This window comes from Buteo buteo, chromosome 23 (assembly GCF_964188355.1).
Source record: "Buteo buteo chromosome 23, bButBut1.hap1.1, whole genome shotgun sequence".
Taxonomy (NCBI): domain Eukaryota; kingdom Metazoa; phylum Chordata; class Aves; order Accipitriformes; family Accipitridae; genus Buteo; species Buteo buteo.
In genome coordinates, this window is record NC_134193.1 from 2,183,959 (window position 1) to 2,201,462 (window position 17,504).

Sequence of the window (17,504 nt, forward strand, 5' to 3'; positions counted from 1 at the left end):
TTAAACTATGACTTAGCATTTCTGTTATGGTCCTACACTTTCTTACCTAGGTCCACTTTCATGCGGTGGCCCTTCGCAGCATACCAGTCAGCTGGTCGTTTTCATAAAACACTGACAGAAGGAATAATGTGGGCTTTGCACCCTTTAAATATGTTTTAATGGTGCAGTTTTCAGTGCTGCCTATACTGGGCTGTGAAATGAGTAGGAACTGTGTTTAGATAGAGGTATAAAACTTCTCTCTGGTGTGTTTACCTGGCATCCTACAGTTTCACAATGCTCTGTGACCATGGACCGTCACACTGCCTGCTCAGTACACTTTGTCACGTAAATGGAATGACGCAAATATAAGAATTAGCCCTGCCCTGCTGGGACTGCACAAATCCATCATGCAGGAGCCTGCCTTTCACGGTGCCTGTAGGGACACCCAGGGAAGGAGCAGGCAGGCACGGCAGGTAGCTACGGTCCTTCCCACATCCTGCAGCCAGCTCCCCGTGAACTTCTGAGTAACACCACATCCATCACTTGAATATGTTCAGCTAGGGTTTGTTGGTTGGTTTTTTTAGCCTAGCACTTTGAACCTACGAATTCTGAATTTAATCAGATAATTTTTTCCCCAGCCCTTGCACATCATGAGATGCTTCCTTTACTCCTCACCGTCTTACCGTGGATGTGCCTTGCTGATTTTGTATCATCTCCAAACATTGCCAGCTCACTATGTGCTCATTTTCCAGAACGTTTGCAAACATGTTGAACGCTCAGGAAACTCCCAGCATCCTGGCCTGTGTGTTTATGTACATTTGAGCACCGAGCGTTTCAGTTTTCACCTGTACTCAAAGTCTGGTGCAGGCAGTGAATCGTCCTCCCGAGGCAGCTCTCATCTTGGACAACCTCATTTTAACCTCACAGTTTTGAGGCAGGAATGGCTTTATATAACCCAGATTTCATCCCCGGGGGTGGCGGGTTTGGTGTCGAGGCTATGCAGAACCAAATGCTCACCCGCACAAGTTGGGGCATCATGGACTATCCTGCCAGCGACCTCATACTCGTTCCACCGTTAGCTGCTGTGAGGAGGTGAAGAAATGCTCCAGCTCCAGGAAAGGAGCTGCAGATCTCCAGAAGCAAACGCCCTGGGACACCGGAGCTCCCGGGAGGTAGCCCTGCTGAAAGAGCATGTGCCAGAGGGAAGACTGGGATATAGGTCTCAGCCATTCTTGGCTCATTGATGTGCACATCTGATGGCCTTATTTTCACCTGTCATATCCAGTCTGCTTTTCTGTATTCCCCTTGAGCACCTTTCTTCTCACCCTGTCGAAGATTGAAGTGGGGTACCCTAAATGCCAGAAGACACTTTCCTGTACAAGCTCACATTTCACGGACTCCTGAATTCTAATGACTACCCTGGACCTTTCACCCTGCCATAGATGCACCTCTTTGAAAGCTAAACATCCTACAGATGTGGGCAGAGATGCCAGACAGCATTTTGAAAAGGGGAAAAGCTCTATTGCTGGGTTGTAGTCGGTTGGGGACCGTAGGTAAACCGATCAACACAGAGCACCAAGGTTAATGCATGTGCTGCTGTTGGAATCACAGCTTCCCTTCCCACCCCGAGCCATGCAGCAATTCTTTGTCTTCGCACGGGGAAGCAGAATTACCTCCATCAGCCGACATCTCCCTTTTTTGTTCCTCGCTCACGCACACTGTTCCCCCATGCTCTGCTCTGGGGGCTGGTCCCTGACACTTCACAGCCCATCACTGGGTGCCCGTCACATCTCCTGGGCGACTCTGTTCACATGTGGATAATTCTTGATAGCTCATTTACACCAGCTTTTACTTTTCTGTGCAGTTCTTTGCCTCAGAGATGAAACTAACCCCTTTAGTACTCTTGTGCAATACCAAAATGAGTGTGGAAACCATGTTTGTGTGTTTACAAAAGAATATAGATGTGTTTTCTGTCCTCCTTCGTGTGTGAGGTGACACACTCAATGTAAAACTAATTGGAATTAAAGTCTTGGTGCCTCTGTGCAGCCAGGATTATCATAGTTACAGTGTAGGACTGCCAGCTCAGCAGTCATTGACTGCTTAGGAATGACTTTTCTTCTAATATTACTATTAAGAATCCATTCAATAATAATTTTAGAATCCATGTCTTTTTCATTATTTAAGATATATTCATCTCTTCCCCTTATCTTGGTTTTAAAGACTTTATGAGAATCTGTTGGATCTCTGATTTTGATTTAACTCTTTAGCTTCTCAGTGCTGATAATTTTGTGTACAAGTGCAGGGAAGGCTTGTAAAAAAGACAGCAAAGTCTTGTAAAACTTTTCTAATTATTTAGGTTTCGGAAAATTTGAGGGCCTAATCCTCTTTTGAGGAATAACAGTTGTTCCAACCAAGTAGATGGACAGTACCTCCTGAAGAGTGGCAACCGTGAAATCCTGCAAGACAGTCTAAAGGGCCAAGGCATTTGTTCTCTCCTTTCATGGTACCAGCCATCTTCCCTCTCCATATGACAAAATTCCCAGTAGGCAGAGGGTCAGTATAGGCGACTTTCTTTCTCTTGAATACAATTAAACTCAATGCTGTTGTATGAAAAATATTTTATAAAAGCAGGACAGCAAAGGACCTCATGCAGCTGTGTAACGCACTCAGCGGGAAGCTGTTTCCAGCTGTTACTTTATTCTTTCTTTTCAAGTGTTCCATGGCAAAATTAGATGAGCCGTGTTAGCGGTGATGCTCCTCTCTCCTGGAGCTGCTGGAGCCGGCGTGTTTGTGTCCCATCCACCCTGACACACCGTCCTCCCGTTGCCAAGGAGCCGATCGCATTGCTGAGAGCCAGGACTGTGCCTGAACTGCTCCGGCATTCCCGCTCATCCTCTGCCTTCTCCCCACCTCCCACTCGGCCTCCGCCAGAATCGGCGTTAGAAACGGTGGTCCTGCAAACACCACCTCGCTTTGGGGGTTTTCTTTTTGCAGTTTCAGGCAACTGGGATGTGCACACGGACAATCCCAGCGGTGGGACTGTCGGTCCGGCTGTGACGAGCAGGGTGTTACTACCAGGGGGTGATGGACACCTCTGCAAGATAACTCGGGTTGCCATGGTTACAGATGGAAAATAGGGCTACGGGTTAACTCGGGCCAGCGTCGCATGAAGCACAACATCCCACGTCATTTTGCGCACACCTGAGACAGTGGAAGCCGGAGTGGTGGCCACCATAAATCCCCGAGTCCCCACCCAGCCCCAAGTTTGTATGTTAAACTTCCCGAAAGTTCCCACACAGAAATCACTGTGTGCAACAGCCTCGGGGATGGAATTGGGGTCGGGGTGAAGAAGCCTCCTGCAAGACTCTGGCAGAGGAGCCCGTCTCATCCCCGTGACCTGTTATTTCTTACTTATTTGTGCACCCCAAATGTTAAGGCCATGCATAAGCTCTGATTTTTCTGAGTTGTCACGCTCTGAATATTTAAGAGGAATTCTGAGAGTCAGGCACGCACCTCACCTCTAGACCACGGTCGCATCTTGGAGGCAAAGCAGATGGCTTCAGCTGGACTGGAGGGCTGGAGCCGATACAGACTGGGATGGACCAGGCAGCGATGCAACATTTCTGGCCGTTCTGAGCGTCCCCAGCACACGGTCATCTTCAGGACTTGGTGAAAATCTCCCAGGCAAACAATGGGACAAATGAAGCCTGGAGTGAAAAACAAAGGAAAAAAACAAAGGAAAAAAAGGAAGTTTCTAGCCCAAGCAGAGCTGTTACTCACAGGTGGTTTTGGAGGCTCCATGGAATCGCTTTGGGATGCTGCTATTTCTCTTTCACGGCACTGGACGGCCGTACTAAAGCCCGAGGAGGACAGTTCTGCCAGGCTGATTCCTGCGTCTCACCGGGCACAAGCTGTTACTGTCTCCCAAAGAGCGAGCCTGCACGTGCACAGGTATCAGCAAAAAGGAGGTAAAGGGCCTGCTGGAGAGATCACTCCTGGCTTTCGAGGTATTGCATCCCTCATTTCAACGGTCCAGCCCTAAGGAATGGAAAGTGACAGTGCAGGAACGGATCTGAAGAGCAGAGGCTCCTGTCCGGTGCAGTCAGTGGGCAAATAAATTGTGTTCACGCTATTAATCTCTTAATAAAATTGCTGATCTTTGGTGTGCTATTCAAAATGTGTATTTAAGGAAGTCTTAAAAGTTTGTACCTTCATCACAATATATTCTTATTGCCTTGTTTTTTGGGGGGGAGGAATAGTATTAGAAGCTGGCTTAGAGGCTTTAAACCAGTCCTTGCCATTTCTTAGCTGCTGGCCCTTCCAGCAGGCCGAGAGCTAATCCTCAGCTCTCCTTTCCCCTTTAAAGGAGTAAAATGATACAGTCATGTACGGGCTGAGAAGGAGCTGTTTTGTGTGTTGTTTTTTTTTTTTTTAAAAAGGGAAAATAGTTGGCAGGAACATGAGCAAAGCTGAAAGTATTTTCATCTGTTTTGTTTTGTAATGTTTAATGTTTTGTTTTCTACTTTACGAATTACACAAAGGAATCACTCAAAACAAAGGTCTCCCATTCTGGAAAGGGAAAAAAAAAAATCTACAGTGGGACTAATGCGGCCAATCAGAATTGGCCAAGTAAGAAAAAAACCAAAATATGTTGAAAAATGACAACATCTATTTTTTCTCACAAAAAAAAATAGAAACGCTCACCCTCTAATTGAGATTTGTTTGTAAAATAATTCCAGGCTGGGAAGGGTAATCAATTCGTGCATAAAAATATTTTTTGAGATTAATTTTTATTTTTGTTAACGGTAGCTTGAATTTTAGAACTTACTAGTGGGTTTCAAATGATTATTGCTATGTAAGTACAAAATACCTGTCCTAACTTTTAAACAGTTGTGTCTCCTTGTTTTATGAAAGGCTACAGAAGAGAACTGACGGAAAAGGCACAGTTTAGAAAAAAATAAATCTTGGCAGTTTGAGGAGAAAACAGCTGGGAGAGGAGTCTCTTCTTGCTCCTTCCTTTTTACAAGTATTTTAAAAAGATAATGGCTTATAATTACTTATTTTTAGAAGTGTTTAGAAGGCTCAGCTGAGACCCAGAGGCCACTGTGGCTCAGTGCTCTACAAGCAAAGACAGTTTATCCCTGGCCAAAATAATTTACAATCCCAGTTTGAAGGCTGAGACAAGAGGCAGAGCTAAACCTCAGCCAGTACCTGCCAGCACCAAACCCAGCACGAACAGCAGAACGCCACAGCTAGTGACGGTGTCGGTTTATTCAGCTGAGCTGATGAAACCGCTCTGAATTTGATAATTTTCAGCAATAAAGATAAAAAGCATTTCAGGAATTTTTCAGATAAGAACAAATAATTTGTGGCACCGAGTTTTAAATACTCCGGGAGTGTCTTGGCAGCCGATGCTTAGCGAGGAGCTGCAGGCAGGCGTGGTGCTCGCTCTGTGTGTGTCTGGCAGCTCCCGGGCACTCGTGGGTGCTGTGCTGGGGGTGGGAGTGGGGACTGAAGCGATTCGCATGAATCACAGCAGATTTCCCAATCTCTCGCTGTGCTTACAAAAGCAGTCACTCCAGGCAGGGGCTGGCAGACACACGCATTCGGTGGGATGTGCCCTCGTACCCATAGGTGTTTCTAAGCCGCGGCCAAGCCTCGCTGCACACATGCAGCAGCATCACCCTTCCGTAGGTGCATCCCGTAAAGCAGTGGGCAAAGGGAGGAAGGAGGTCTGCTCCGGGACGAGGTCTGCTGGTGGCACGGTAATGCTAAGAAAGCTGCTTAGGAATGTCTAAACAATTTTTTTCCATGTTTATTCATTTCCCAATTGGAAAATACTGCTTTGTCATATTAAGGTTGGTGAAACTTTTAATGGGAGATTTTGTTGTACCCAGGGTGTGACTCCGGGGAGTTGGGAGGTGACAGCAGGACGGACAGCCGGGACTGCAGGACAGCTGAAAGCTCTGCTACAAACTCAGCCGGGATATGGGAGACCGGACCTGCAAGACTGTCTTCTGTGGAGATAAAGCAGGGATGTGCAGGCGAATTTCTGGCAGCCCAGGTCAGCGCCCATCAGCCCAAAGGTACCAGCTGTTCTGTAGTGCGTCTTTCTCATTTAATTAAAAATACAAAGAGCAAGCCCCACATCCTGGATCTGCGTTTCAGTGCAGAGGGGAAATGAATCCCAAAAATGTAAAATGAAATCTTTTCTGATGAGCTGTAAGTAAAAATACTATTTACTGAAGTGGCAGTCCTACTCAAAACTAACAAGGTCCTTTCCAGACAGACACCCTCTTACTAACTCTCCTTTGCTCCGAGAGCCGCTCAGCCGAACCCTAAGTGTCAGTGTTCCCCCCAAAACCTTACCACCACGTAGTGCAACCTGCTGGGCTGACAGCCCTGGACACGACGCTGTCAGCGTTTCAGATCCTGCTCTCTGTGATGGCTCTGTCCTAACATTCATCGGGACTTGTATTTTTTTCTAAAACATCCGAAAAGGCTCAGTCGGAAACTTTAAATGAAATTCATGCTGTTCCCCCTGTGCTTGCAGGAGAGTTGTTCCTCAGTTAGGTGAATCAAAGATATTGAAGGAATGTTTGATGAATTTTTCCTTTGTTTTACCAGCTAGAAGGTCTTTCAGTCGCTGGCTGTTTTCACAGCAGCAGTGATGTGTGCAGACCGAGATCCATCTCGAGCAGAGGGGCCCTCGTGCTTACCTACTGATTACTGCTGCAGAAATGAAAGAAAAAACATAGCATTAACTCCTGGTTTCTGATAAAACAAACCTAAGTTATTATAGCTGAAGCCGTATATTTTCTAGCTAAATATTTAAACTGGCAATTAATATACATCCTTTAGGGTGGGAAAGTAAGTTGCTTTCCATAGTTTCATAGGCTTTCTGGGAGAAATAAACTACCCTGGTTTCAAAAGCAGAGGCTTAAATATATTTATTTCTCATACTAAACATTTCGTAATTCTGCTTATGAGATAGCAAGTCAGCTCTCTGTGTGAACGTCGTCCGGTAGGAAATAAAACCGATAGGGATTTGTGGCAGTTCCTACGGGACGTACCGGTGCATGGCACCGCTCCGGGGGTTTCATCCACGCCGGGCAGCTCTGGCACAGGACCGAGCTCCCCCGAGGGCTGCCGGCGGCTCGGGGAGTCGGTAGGAAGGTGGTGATGTTTAAATCTTTAACCAGCAAAGCCCGCGTTACCTGAAACCCTGTTTTCCAGTGGTTTTAGTCTGGTTTTGCTAACTGGGGAGAGCAGATTTCCAGGGCCGGGTGCTGAGTTAAGCCTGCGCCGATGGGCTGGAGCTGGGCAGCCGAAGGCCGGCGAGGCGAGACGCTGCCGTCATTCCCGTCACTCCCGTCGCTCCCATCGCTCCCGTCACTCCCGTCGCTCCCGCCGGAGGACGGCGTGTTCCTGGGGTTATGCAATAACGGGCAGCGTGTGCCCCCGGCCCCTCTGCTGCCGCAGTGGGCACCGATCCCCCTCTCCATTCACAGCCTCCGCGTCCCCACGGGAAACGGGAAACCTTGAAAAAGCAGAAGTGTGGCTGTAATTAGGATTAAGCTATTTTTAGCAAGCTGTCTGGTGCCCTGTCCATGCTCCAGCTGAGATGTTTAATTCTATCTAGCTCGACTCTTTCTGCAGTTGCACCCAGGACTGATACAAAAATCTTCTTTTAAATCTTGAATTTGTTGGGGTTTTGTTTTTGGTTTTGTTGGGAATGGTAGTTTTTAAAAAAATACTTCCTCCCCCCCCCCCCCCCCATGTACAATAGCTGGAAAATCCAGCACTAAAGTAATACAAAGGTTGCTGTATAAAAAAAGTTGTACAACTTTTACTATCATTATTATTCATTTTACTATGTAGCTTGGAAACCTAGTCATAGATCAGGAATGTGTTGTACCCTGGGCTGCACAAACAGCACGGAAGGAAAATTGCCTCTTCCAAGCTATATTGAGTAAAAACATGTAGTGATACCATTACGATTTTTGCTAAATAGCATCAGGACAAGATGTTAAAGACATCTCTGAACAGCCAGCCGAGCACCTTGTCATTTACTGATCCCGTATTTAAATATCTGCTGTTCATATGTTTAACCTTTTATAATGTATTTGTAAAGGGAACTTCAAGTTAGTTAGGAAAACACCGTGAAACACAGTTGGATCGAGATCAATAGATTCCTCCCTCCCGCTGCACCCCCCCCCCAGTAATGTTTGACTTTTGTAAATATTCATGCCCCGCGTGAGACTGGCCGGAGGGGCAGGCACCGGGGCGGTGGGAGGAAGGGGCTGCCCCGGTGCCTCCCCAAGGGCCGTGTCCCCCCCCCCGGGCAGGGGATCGGTACCTGTAAGCGGCGCACGGGCATCAGGTCTGTTGGAAGTGGTCCTCGGAACAGCCGCACTCTCCGCTGGGTGGGAAGCGTGAGGGTGGTCTGGGAAGATGCTCGCCTTTTAGGAAAAACCAGGCTCCTCACCAAAATGCCGTTCTCCCCCAGAAAATACAACAGTCGGCCCAGGGGCACATTCTGCTTTACGTAGGGGCAGGGAGTATTTTCCGCTACACCCCACCTGTCTGTCCCCCCCCCCCCCCTTCCATGTATTTTAGTGACTCATGAAGCTTCGAAGTGCTGAGCGTGGAGAACGGCTATTTCTGTGCTTCCACTGCAATCCCTGCTACCTCCGACTGTGCTGCCAGTGCACCTCAGCCATGCACAGCACCCCCGCCGGCTCTATTCTTAGCAACTAATAGCTGAAATAATTACTTTTGTCTCAGCGCTGTTGGCTCCTTAGATTTGGAACTGAGCAAAGGCTGCAGCTCGGGGAGCCTGGCTGTCCCCGCTCCCTCTCCCAGCGTGGGCAGAGCGGCCGGGGGGGCTGGGGCAGCCGCCTTGCCGACCTCGAGCAGAATTTCTGACATCGGGATGGTCAGGGACGCTGGAAGACAGCGAGCGGAGCCGTCGGTCGAGGATGCGAAATACCTCGAACCCGGCTTCAGCACAGGGCCTAAGCTCTGCTTTGAAGCAGCTTGTATGTTAATGTGGTGCCACCTCTTTGACAAGGATCCCAGCTCTTCCAGCTGGGATTCTCTCAGACTTCACGGGGTAAATTCCAGGAGTCCGGGTTTTCAAAGGCAGGGCTAGGTTTTTCACCCGCAGGCTTCCATTTCAGTGCCTGCTTCGTTGCGTGGGCTAGGTTTGCACGAAGAATGCAAACGTTTTATGCAAATGTGACTACCCAATCCCAACACATCCCCGACAGTTCTTGGGAAGGAACACACACCTCTGGCTTCGCAGTCTTTTGATCTCAATGCCAGCTGTTCCATCCAATTCCCTTGAACCACCCCCAAAGAGGACTACCCCCATCTTTGTGCAGAGTCCGTCGTGCACACACAAGCAGGCGCACGGAATCAACTTCAAAACTGTTTCCGAAGGGGGTTTATTGCTATTTATATGCCTGCCTGCTCTTCCTCCTGTTGGTTGGGGCCCCGGTGAGAATCACAGCGTGCGTGCACGCTGGGCTGGCAAGAGTAGGAAGTGCTGGCCATTTCTCTAGCATTCACTAATGAAGCTTGTCTGGAAAACAATAAACCTTTCAGAAAAAAAACTAAAGCTAAACGTTTGTTGTTACTCCGTAACTTTTCTACTGTTGTCACAGTGGAACAAAACCTGATGCGCGGTACAGCATGTAGAATATCCCTTCGTGGACTTTGGTAGCTGTCTTAGCAAATACTCCTATTTTGGAGTTGCAAGTCTCCAGTTTCCTGGAAATCTGTGTGTCCTGGTGACTGTTAGGATAGCACTGTGAGACTGTGAATTGTCTGTTGTTGTCCACGCACACGTGAAAATAGAAGGAAGACGTCAATGTCTTATTTCTGCTTTTCTTTGAAAAATGAAAGAAAGTGCCTCTTCGAAATAATTTCCTATCAATTTCCTCTGAAAGCCACACTGTTCCGGCAGCTTCTGTTTCAGATGATGGTCACGTCTCACTAATTGACTGGGGGCCTTCTCTGCAATAAGGACTATAATTAGCAAGAGGCATAACTTGAGTAAAATCTGGGAGCAAGGAACTCCCGAATTTCCATATCAGCTTTGACCCTGATTCTGCATACAATGTGGGTCAAATTATTTAACCTTTATTTAATTCAGCCTTCCCATATGCAAAATTACATTAATTTTAAATGAGCAAACATTAAAAACTTGCCAGTCTCCGTAAGTAACAACTAACATTACTTCTTTATTTGCGGTCAATGTAGACAATTGTTTTACTATAGCAAAGAGTTCAGTAAGTTTTTTTTTAAGGACAATGTTCTATTACGACATTCAGATTAAAAGAAAATTTCAAAAATCAACCACCCTCTGATTGGTGAGTGTTAGGGGAAACAGTCCTGGCAGATGGGCTATTGAGTTACTGTTTCTGCTGGTGTTCCCTGAATGGAGCTGGCTGGGAATTCTGTGCCGAAATAGATTTTCGTTGGAAAACATCATGTCGCTGAGGTTGTGAGTGTTTTGTGAGGAAGAGGTAGCACTCGCAAATTCCACATTTTGAAAAAGAGCTATTCCATATCAGCATTTGAAAAATGTACTATTTTGCATTTTAAAGCAACTTTCAGGACTTTGGGTTGGTAAAGTGAACATTGTGCTGAGCTTTATTACTGTTAACTTTTACATTTCCCTGTCCACCTTTGCCTGATTCTTTGCTCCTTCCGTTTATTACTAACCGCTCCCCGCAGTGATGTGCCGAGATGTCATTTACATGGATATTGAGGTCAAGGGGTTATAGATTTACAGCTGCACAGACTTGCTACGTCTTGGGCAGGAATTTGTTTGGCATAGTCGAGGCCTTTGGATTATTTGATCTCAGCCTTTTAGTTAAACAGGAACATGCCCTGATTTTAACAATCGCAGTTTCCTGCAGTCGGAGGAAGGTGTGGCCGATGGCATTTAAACCGAAACCTGAGCCAAGGCTTCACCAGTAGGAAGCTGAAAGTGCGGGTAGTACCACGAGGGTTTCCTTCGTCATTAAAAAGACCAAGGACCTTCCTCAGTAGATGGCTGAGGTTATTTTATCACCCACAATACCAACAGTGACGTGCAGGAGGGTTAGATTTTTGTAACGTCAGACTTCGTACGTTATTGTTATTAAGGTCATTGTAGCACGACAGCAGAAAATAGCATGGGAGATGCCAGAGAACTGAGGATGCACCTTTACGTACAGTTTGGCATATAAGCAGCGGCAAGCCCACGCTTCCTCTGCCCACTGATGAGTTGCTCCCTCGTCCTTTCATGATGCCGAGGGAAACCGTCAATTGACGGCAGACTTGGTAGTGATGCCTGGGGCTCAATCCCTCCCACCCTCCTGAAGAAATTTTTTTTTTCCCCTAACACCCAGCCTGAACCGTTGCAGCTGTAAGTCGTGATATCTTGTTAGATTGCCTAGCATGATCAAAACTTTTTCTTTTTTTTAAGTCCCATGTAAGCACCCATGGCAGAGTTGTAGCCAAGCTATTAGGTGACCCCTTGCTTTGAAATGGATACTTACACTACCATTTGCATGGTGAGACTGATCTCCCCTGCCTCCGACCACAGCCGTAGACCATTTCCATTTACTAAGCTTGCTTTCTAGCCCAGGACTTTGCTTCCTCATAGTCAGTTCTTAGAAAACCAAAGTTCTGCCTCCTGCTTTTAGACAGAGTTTGGAGGAGAAAAAAAACAAGAGTAACACCCCCCCCCCCCCCCAGTAGCAAAGCATGTACATGGGCTCCACTTAAAACAGAAAAGCAGCCTAGATTTCTACTGTGGAATCATGGCATCTAGCTCCTTACTTCAGCTCACAGAAAATGCCAGATCCTAACCAACAGCGTGAGAAGATGACTTTATTTTGGGGGGGGCCTCATAATTCAGTTCTGAGTGCTGAAGCTTTCCATTGTGCCATGTTTTCTTAGTTACGCACTTAGGTGTTTCCCAGTGCAGTGCGTCTGAGTCTTCTCGGGAGCCTGAGTGCCACCATAAAGTAAATACTTACAGTCAGGTAAAGGTAGAAATGTTCCACGGCTGGTGATTTTCAAATGAAAGTAAACCATAAAATAAACGCTGCCTTTCCCCTGAAAGCAACCAGAAGATATAATTTGAAATAAATCAAAGTTCCATTTTATTTTCTTAATATACCACGAGACTGACAAAATTGCTGTGAGCTAAAAGCACCAGTCAACTGTCCCATTTCTGAGGCTCCGAGTCTTTTATCTTGCTCCAGTGCTGTACGCAATCATGTTCAGAGCTTCGCTGGGTCTCGCGGGTCCAGCGAGATGGCCTCTGTCTCGTCTGCACAGCGCTGGTGTGTTGTAAATCAGCCGCACGCTGGCGGGGAAAACGGGGAATGCGGAAAATCCGCTCTGACCCTGCCATGTTGGTGGAGCTTCTGAGATAACTCAGGGGTTACTGAAACCAGCACTGACAGCTTAACATCACATAAAACACTGGCCTACTTTAGCGAGTATCACTGCTGGGTGACTCATTTAAGTAGCCGTAGTGCTCTGACAATTTTACCTTCATTAACTGAAGTAGTTAATGCTTGCAGCTTTGGCCACAAAGCGTATATGTAAGGCTTGAAGTCCCACGGGTTTGATTGCATAAGAAACCATGTCTTGTGCCATTTAGTTGATCAAGCACTGCTTCTTTTGGTCACATGGAGGTTTTTTGTTTTTGTTTTGTACTTTTTTTGTTTTGTTTTTTTTTTTGTACTTGTGTCTGACTGTTCAATTCACAAGGGTCACCCCCTTCACCCCACACTGAGAGCCTGTGCTGCTCTCCCAGGTCCCTAGCTCATAGGATCTTTTTCTTCTTTTTTTGTAGAATCGTATCTGAGAAACCAGGAGCTTGCAATTCTTCTCATTTGTGTCTGTGCGTAACAGGTGTCATTTTCAGTGTAGTACAGACAAATCCCAAAATAGCTCAGGCTCTTCAGACGCTGCGAAGAGAAAAAATAGTGGTTACTTCAGCTTTGGTTGTAGTGAAAAACCCAAAGCTCACAGCCAGCTCTGAAGTCCGGAATTAAAATGGCAGTTGTAGCTGTGTAGTAGTGATCTCTCTCTTGATTCTGTGTTTTTCAAATGGACTGCTGGCTCTCTCGCTCGCTCTTTTGTATATGCGGACTGACGCATGAACTCCCTCGTACAGTGCTGGCTCTCCATTAGCTTCTCTTTGATTCCCAGATGCTGTATCTACCACTGATCCTCCTCCACATTTTCCGGTTTTGAGGCTACAAGACAGGAGAGCACTGCTTCCCCTGCCTGGTGCTGAAGTTGACTGAAGGCACCGGAGTTAATGCAAGGGACGCTCTCAGGGGGCAGAGGCAAGGAGAGAGAGATTGTTCGTCTGCAAAATTTTTCTGGCCTGGTGAAGCCTGCTGTGCTGAAATACATAGCTGTTCGTGGACTTTCTTTGACAGAGATTATTGGATTCTGGTGACTCCAGGAATGCAGCTATTAGTTCCCCTGCCTACGCCGAGCGTTTTGAATCTGTGTGTGTGGTAACACTTACTAATACTGTTCAGATTAAGAAGAGCCCATAGCTTTCTAGCACTTTCAGTACCTTATCTTACACCAGGCACCTGCCCAGTGGCTGAACCCCATTCAGATCAGTGTCCTGCGGCCAGCATAGCAGGGTCTTGTGGGTCCAGCAGTAGCCTCGTGCTTTTATGCCCAGAAGACCTGTGTTCGTTCACAGGAGCAGTTCCTTTTAAGTTGCCTTGTGCTTCAGGGTAACTGCCTGCTGAGCATTTGCAACACACAGGCCTAAAATATTTTATTTTAGGGAGTCAAGTAGTGGTTCCTGTCACCGAAACAGTTAATCAAAAAGCACTAACTCTCTACTGGAACGTGTGTGTGTGCGTGTGTGTGTTTTTGTTTTTTAGAGCCAAGAAGATTTGCTTTGGTTTTTTTAAAGCAGAAACCACCACAAAGTTGGCTGTGGTTTCAGCTGCGCTTGTTCGAGATTTGTATTGCTGACTACCAATCCTAAAAGAGTTAACCTAGTAAGTATGACTCAGAAGCAGAGAAGGAGATGCGGGGCTGAGAGCCTTGGAGGAAGCACAGAAAGAGAGGTGAGGAACATAATAATTACCAAAAAAAGGTGCAGAGTCCAGGAGCGACGTTCCCCTCGGTTTGCCTGGCCCTGGCACCGCTGGCACGGGCTCCCTGGAAAGCTGCAGTTCCGCTCTTATAACACAGGGAGCAGGCTGGAGAATTTAGAGCTGCGTCACAGAGCTCAGCGAGAGAGTGAGAGAGCAAGCTCCGTCGATAGGTCTACCAGCAACAGCCCTGCTGCAGCAAGAGGGGAGAGAGGCAGCAAGAGAGGCAGAGAGGGCTCCAGAAAGAGAAGTAACACCAACATCAGGGAGTGGGCTCCTGCCACCATCCAGTGTCATTTAAAGATCATATTTGGGCTCGGTTGGCGTAGGAGGCTTCGCCCATTGACGATGCTGGAGACCCGGCGCGCTTAATCCCGCGGGGAGGGAGAGTGGGCAGACGCCGAAAGGGTTAACGGAAAGGAAATTTCTGGAACCTTCTATTCTGCGGCGCTACACAGCGAGCGGAGGGCTGAGGACTGCGCAGATGGTGCACGGGCAGAGCTCTCCGGTCCGGTTCGTCTTTCCCACGTACGTACCCTTTGATCAGGATGGGGCTTGAGCTGCATCTGCGTATTTTAATTATTTGCAGGGCGTCCCTTTCCCCCGGCGTCCCTAAGTTCGGATCCCGAAGTGCCTTTATTATTATTTTGGCTGGGTATGATTGCTCTGTTCTGCGTCAGAGCTGTTTTCTCAATGGAACGACGGCACAGGTTGTACTAATGTCACTCTTGCTGGCATTGCTGTACTGCAGAGGAGGGTAGTAGTCGTGGGGGAGAGATGACAACTTTGCAAAGACTGCTGTTTTCGTGTTTTGTCTGGGCTTTTTATTCCCCCCCGTCTCCCTAAAGGCTGGCATGTTGGCGAGGGCTCGGTGGAGGGGTTAACAGGCGCTCTGCGTTTCAGAGCTTGGAGGTTTGTCACTGCGTAGTTCGGAAAGTGGTAAACGGTGACGCAGTGATCATTGCAGGGCATGTCGTCCAGTTTTTAAAAGCACTGGGGACAGGTAGACGGTGCCTTCCAGACGCTTCCACACCAGCTGAAAGGGGTTAAGGATGAGTCGAGACGGGAAGCTAGCATTTAGGGATTAAATGTCATCATTTTGGCGTTGGAAAGTTGTTTACCTTGCTCTCTCCGTGTCTCCATGTTGGCAGCCTTCCAGCTCACATGTGATAGTCTTCCCTGTACTGCTGCATCATTAACTAAGTGGCGGAGCTGGCTCCCCATTGGCCGGGGAGGGCTCTCAGCCCAAAGGCGCCGTCCGATTGGCGGAGGAGGTGATGGCAGGTGAAAAGCCCTCCCGGATTGGTCGAGGACTGGGTGTCAAATCTCAACGTCGATTTCACTTGCTTCAAAGTGCCGGCAGCTTCCCCTGCCCGCTCCCCTGCCCGCTCCCCTGCCCCACGCTGCTCCCGGGGGGCTGCCGGGCCCCCCTGGGGCAGGGGCAGCGGGCAGGGAGGGAGCCGTTAACCCCTCGGTGCGGCGGGTACCCCACCTCGCACCCCCGGGCGGGTGCCGGGGAGGTTTCGTTTCGCCGGGCGGTTGCCACGATGACGTGTCAGAGCTGCGAACGGCGGGGAAGGGGAAAGTACTGGGGTCTGGGGCTTTTCTCCTCGCTGGCTTGCTTGCTTCCTTCTCCCTTATAAGGTGGCGAAGCGTTAGCAGGGCTGTAAACTGCTTGAGGCGGGGGTTGCACCTGGAAATTATGTCGTGGGAATAATTAAAGAAGTGAGAAAGACTCTTGCCCAAACTCAGCTTTTGTTTGCATAAGCGTGAGTTTGCCACAGGCTCGGTAAGGTCGGGGAGAGCTGAAGACAGCCCTAAGGGACAGGTCTGTAAAGGTTTGCAAAAGACGTAACAGCGTTCGAAAGCAGGGCGTGAAGGATCGGGAAGGCCTGGGTAAGGATAAACGGGAGACTGGGGGCGCAGAGCAGCTACAGAGAGAGGATGAGGAAATGAAGGGGAGAACGTTTCTCTCTCTTAACCATTTACTATACTATCTTTTCACCTCTCTTCTTAAAGCGACCAGCAATGAAGATGGCAACTCTGCCTGGAAGTGCTGAGGACACAACCAGCTTTGAGTTTGGTCCTTCTGGCCGAGGAAGTCTCCCGATTATGCAGTGGAGTGGTAACTTTGCTTTCTCATACGGCAGGGAACATTATTCCATAGCCTTTCATCATATCGAGGCTTAAACAAGTTTAAGGATATGGTAGCATAAGCATTTAATCTGTATTACTCACTCGTTGACATCTCAAGCGTCAGGTCGGGTTGTTTAGCAACAACCGCTGGGTTCAGAACCGGCTCAAACATACTGCGTCTGCCGTCTCCATTACTTCAGCAGCACCCTGTCCTCTGAACGGCAGTCTGAGAGAGAGGGAGAGAGAGAAGGGCTGTATTTACACACGTACACCCACCCCGACCGAATTTTGGTTGTGTGGTTACAAAGGCCGTACGCGCTGCGGTTTTATCCCCGATTCCATTCCTTTGCGCAGTACGGTAGAGGGGAGGATGCCATTTCCAACGGCAGTGCGGCGGTAGGAACAGGGAGGGAAGAAGAAAACAGACAGTAGGTGCCACTCCCCACTTTTTTCCTCTTTCCCATCGCCACCTTTCTTGCCTCCCCTCCTTTTCCGCCAGACTCCATAGGGAATTTCAGACTCTTACTGCAGTCGTCACAACCCCTCCTGACTCACTGAGCCTTCGCTGGCTGTAGCTGGCTCCCTTGGAGCATCCTTGCCTCCTGCAGCGCCAGTTCCGCAGAGCAGGGGAACAACAGGAATAGCAGCAACAACGGTGGTCCCTGCAGCAAGATGGACAGGCATAAATACACACACGTATAGGAACAGTACAAGGCAGCCACAGAGGTAATTCTGTATAGCCAGGACTAAGAAACGATGCTCGGTTGCATGGAAGACGTGTGGGTTGAGTCTCTTTTTACCGAGTGCTGTCTGAAGGGACAACCCTTTGCATTTTTCCCCATCACTGTTCTGGGGTGGAGGACCCCATTAATTTGCAAAGCTAGTGCTTCTTCATGACATTTCTCAGTCCTTTGAAAGGAGATGCAACTAGCAACCAGTATACTTGCTCAGGCATATGCGTACTTTTTGAGTATCTGCGTTCAGTGTAGGCATGCATTTGGTTTTATTCCTTTTGCGACCATCTTTTTGCCACAGTGATAGTTTAATTGTGACTAAGTGCAGGGAGGGTAAGGAGACAGAGATAAAGAGGAGTTATTTCAATGTTAAACTTCGGCTGTAAATCTCATTACTCAGGAATTGAGGTTACCGTCAGCAGGTAAATCTGTGGAACTGGCAAGAAACAAGGCTAAGAAGGGGACACGGCATATTTCTGTAGGACGCTAACGATTTTGCGCATAGGGATGGTATTGT

General features: G+C 47.9%; 2 long non-coding RNA genes across 3 annotated transcripts; both read right to left on the reverse strand.

Moving 5' to 3' along the window:
* Nucleotides 1-2,637: 2,637 nt before the first annotated feature.
* Nucleotides 2,638-7,511, reverse strand: LOC142043978 (uncharacterized). Of its 2 annotated transcripts, XR_012654183.1 has the most exons (4): nucleotides 7,197-7,511; nucleotides 6,349-6,711; nucleotides 3,498-3,686; nucleotides 2,638-3,180 (listed from the first exon to the last, which is right to left on the reverse strand). It is a non-coding gene; the product is annotated as an uncharacterized LOC142043978 (long non-coding RNA). The 2 variants fall into 2 exon arrangements; XR_012654182.1 differs by having other exon boundaries at nucleotides 2,638-3,686.
* Nucleotides 7,512-12,123: 4,612 nt separating this feature from the next.
* On the reverse strand, nucleotides 12,124-17,086 carry LOC142043977 (uncharacterized). Its single transcript, XR_012654181.1, has 3 exons — nucleotides 16,809-17,086; nucleotides 16,356-16,479; nucleotides 12,124-15,810 (listed from the first exon to the last, which is right to left on the reverse strand). It is a non-coding gene; the product is annotated as an uncharacterized LOC142043977 (long non-coding RNA).
* Nucleotides 17,087-17,504: the final 418 nt, after the last annotated feature.